Genomic DNA, 4,294 nt, shown 5'->3' with positions numbered 1-4,294 from the left:
GCCAGGCCTCCAGACCTCAGAGTGAGAGTGGATAGGAGTGCTGGGAGCTCAGAATTGCAGGTAGAGAATATATACAGTTTTAAACAGTTTTATGCCTGGCAGGAGAACACCATGGCACCCTAGTAGGGGAAGTAGGTCCAGTTTTTATAGGGTCTCTCCCGTGAAGTATAACGGGAGGACTTTTGAACTCTGCTCGTTTGTTTATGGGGTACTCCGAGCCGTCTCATGGGGAAGGGGACTCCCGTCTGCTTGGTGATGGATTTTGTACCTTTTGTTTGTATCCTTGAGGTCACAGCTGGCCTCAGCAGGGTTGATGTGCGTTCTTCAACCTTCTCTCTTGGCGCAGCTCTAATCCACCAGGTTACTTGTTAAATTTCTGTCCTTTAACTCTCCTTCTGGACGGGAGCCTCTGTGGAAAGCTGACTTCAGTCAGCCATCTTGTCTCCTCCCCCAGAAAGCTTCATAAAGGAGGCAGCATCTTCACACAACCTTAAAGGAATGAGTTTATATATAAACACTTTCTTGTGGGACACTAAAAATAAATAAATAATTTAAAAGCCCTGATTGGTTGTGTCTGACAGTTTCATGTTGTAAATACTTCTACCATAGCTACTGATTGACTCTCAAAATTCCTGAACATTTAACAATTACCTCTTATGAGCCAATTTGGCACACCACTTATTGATAAATTTCAACTTAGCCAGCCCCTCTTATGCATTTACATGTTGTAGATTAATTGAAAAAATTCTACTCTCCCCCAAATAAGGACCATGCTGTTGACATGAAAGAAAAGTGGTTTAGGCAAGAGAAATAGATAGATTTTGAAGTGCTTTTAGCTGACCCCAGTTCAATGAGTCATAATTATACCCAAGAAAATTATCCTCTGTCTCGAGTAGCTCTAGGTCTCAGCCATATGAAGAGATATTGGCATCTTGGTTGAATTAGAGTATTTCATTCTATTTCATGATAAGTGCCTATCCTCTAAAATCTAGGAGCTCTATAGATATTACTACATATTTAAGAATGCTGAATCTATAAACTTTTCCTATAAATATTCCTTAAAAGGCAGTCTTGAAAGGAAGAATAAAGTTAAAACAGAACAAGCCTGAGTATTTTTCTATGAAACCGAATTTGGCTGAAAGTCATGGTTTCTTTGGGCATTTGCCTGATGATAGGAGAGAATTTGGCAAAGGTAACCCAAGCTTCTGGATGTGCTTGTGTTTTTATTTACTGAGCCCAAGGCTTTATTTCTCAAATGAATTCCTTTCTTATTGTGATGGTAGGGATCATGAAAATCCTCCTGGTAATAAGCTCTGTGAAGCTTCATTGGCTAAACAGCCTATAAATATTGGTCAGATGCCACATCTCAATATTTTGGGTTGAAACACTGTAGCCAAAAAGCCCAGGAAAATCTCTTCAAGCAAAGCTCATTTTTCTGACCCCCGGCAGAAATTCTGAACAACAGTCTCCCTCACTACCTTGCTTGGCAAAAGTAGAAAGGGTAGAAAAGGCACCTCCCCAGTTGTGCTGCATGGTGTCCAGTCCAGGATGAGCAGAGACATATGTGAAAGTGATTCTTTGATGTATGAGAGGGCGGGCTATTTGCATACCAAGATTCCTCATCAATATCGAATGCTGTGAATCTAAGAGCCATTCAGTTCTGAGGAAACTAAATGGCAAAACAAGGTATGACAGTGGGTAAGCTAGAAACACGGCTTCTGGATGTGACTTGGTCACTAACGTCCTGTGTGACCCTGGCTTAGTCCGTGTCCTCTGGCAGTCTCAGTCTTCTCACCATTAAAGTGAAGGTATTACATTATTTCATGCCCACACTTCCTTCCAAAGCCACAACTATAAAGATCTAGTGTCAAGAGTTTCAAACTTTTCACTCAGCTTTTAATACTATCTTAAAAGACTAATAAACTACCTTCATTTGAAACCATTTAAGACACGTTGACTTTCTTCCACCTGCTACCTACTAAATTTGACTCTGGGGATGTGGGAATTAAAGAACTGTGAGTTGCTCACAGTTGGACAGGAAACCCACAATTGAAAACATAACTGAATAAATTTTGTTAGTACAACGATTCCTTCCCCATTCCCTCTAATGAGTTATAGTTTCTTTATAGTTGTTAGAATCATACAACAATCAAGCCTAGTCGCCCCTGAGGCTTGACTTAGATAGTACAACAGTTTATGCTAAATAATGCAAGTTAGTCAAACCATACCGGGGTTTTCATCTTAACTGATCTCATCTTTGTGGATTCACTAAAGTGTCTTCAGTGTTATCCCCATGATCACTATAGACACTAAGATCAAATAGACAAGGGCTTTTCCTCTCCCTCTGACACAGTCTGCGGTCAAGTGTCAGTTTTCTCATCTGTGTAAGGGGAGCATATTTTATTAGTCTTCTCAAAGGTCAAAGGCAATGTCTGAAAAGAGGTTACCATATGAGGCACTCAATAAATATACTCCTTTTTATGATAACCACGTAGACTGCTTTCTTTTCCTCTTACACCTCCAAAAGGGGAGAACAATGATCATCTATAGCAAGTACCCTGTTTCCCCGAAAATAAGACATCCTCCAAAAATAAGACCTACTCACAGGAAAGATAAGACGTCCCCTGAAAATAAGACCTAGAGCATCTTTGGGAGCACACCTTAAAATAAGACACTGTCTTATTTTCAGGGAAACAGGGTAGCAGTTGCAACTATGTAACACCCAGAGCCAGCTTCACCCTCCGAAATGCTGTGCCTCCTCCTGGTGGCTTCCGGTGCTCTACACATTCAGAGCAACTTCTCTAGTTATAAACTATTGAAATGATCCCTGAAAGTATAGTCTTAGCACTCAGTAAGTATAATTAATGATTAATGTTAGCATTATGTTATATATGCAGACATAGCATAGACCTTCTGCTTGTATTTTACCTGGTTCATAATATTTGTATGAGGCAAGGCTGGTCAAGTGTACTCAAGAGAAAGTTCCGCAGTCATTCTCCCTGCACCTTGAATATATTCATGAATGATTATGATGTTGCCTTTAATTTTTTATTTGTTTCTTTCTTATCAAGTCTAGTGCATCTAACTGTTGGTATTAATCTGATTTTAAGCCTCCTTTCTGTCTTCTTCTTTCAAATTACGAATGCTACTATTTTCCCATGAACGGTTGTAATCACTCTTAAAGATATTTATTCAGTTATCTATAGAAACAAAAAAGAGAACCCAAATTTAGCTTAGTCAATTTGGGTGTTAAGGAAGGCTTAAGAAAAAAATTGACAACCATAACATGCTTTTGAAAGAACCGTGAGCAGCAGAAAGGAAGCCCAAGAGGGGGGCCAGTGTTACGCAAAGGCACTGGGATGTGACTGCTTATGCCATCTCTGGTAACTCACTCTATGCACAGTGAAGAATGTCTACAGTTGGGCGCTAAATCTGAAAGGGCCTTGAGCACTACATTAAGAAATATGGGAACTTTATCTAGAAAGCAAAAGGGAACTCCTGAAGGATTCCAGGCAGGGGTATGCATTATCAAATTTACATTCCTAAAGGTGACACTAGAAGCAGCACTGGGGATGGATTATAGCATCAGTAGACTAAAAATGTAGAACCACAATCTAAGCAGCAGCATTATTCTATACATGGCCTTATTCACCAACGTCCGGCAAGTTTTGAGCCATCTCATGCCCATGACATGACAAATAATGACGTATTTCTGGTTTAAGTTTAAGGGCAGATAGATATTAGGGGAGAATGAGAGAAAAGTAAAGTGTGATTGGCAACAACCTGCCATCTACTGCCTACTAACTGGCTGCTCATGTCTTACTAGTTGTATGGACATTTTACATTTGAGAATAAATCTAAGGCATGATTCATCCCTAATCATTAGGGAGAGAGGAAAACAAACATAAACCAAGGACTGCATTTGAATCATTTATTTCTTTTAACTACTTAAAGATTATAGCCACAGGCTTTCCACTAACTTATAGGAAAGAAAATACAATAAATAGACAAGTGAAGACATTTCCTCTAGGGGGTGTTGTGAACGCAATAAATGCAGTGGAGACATTTGATAGGCATCCCTCTGTATATCTAATTGGTGCCATGCAATCTGTTGTTGGTGCTAAAGGCAAATTCTGAACGTCTCTACACTGTTGAGATTGCAAGCTGCCATGAGAACTTTGCCATACAGAAAGGGGAGACATGAGTATTCGATGATCACTGTTAAGTGGTAATATGTGACTGAAATATAAAATAATTATAAGGTTAATGATGCTCATGTTCTCACTTTTTTTAA

The 4,294-nt window shown here is 39.5% G+C and overlaps 1 pseudogene; it reads right to left on the bottom strand.

Annotated features, from left to right (window-relative positions):
• Positions 1–2,642: 2,642 nt before the first annotated feature.
• LOC128579922 (uncharacterized) lies at positions 2,643–2,843 on the bottom strand (annotated as a pseudogene).
• Between the last annotated feature and the right edge of the window lie 1,451 nt (positions 2,844–4,294).

This window comes from Nycticebus coucang, chromosome 2, assembly GCF_027406575.1.
Source record: "Nycticebus coucang isolate mNycCou1 chromosome 2, mNycCou1.pri, whole genome shotgun sequence".
NCBI lineage: Eukaryota > Metazoa > Chordata > Mammalia > Primates > Lorisidae > Nycticebus > Nycticebus coucang.
This window is presented reverse-complemented; position numbering and strand designations above follow the sequence as displayed.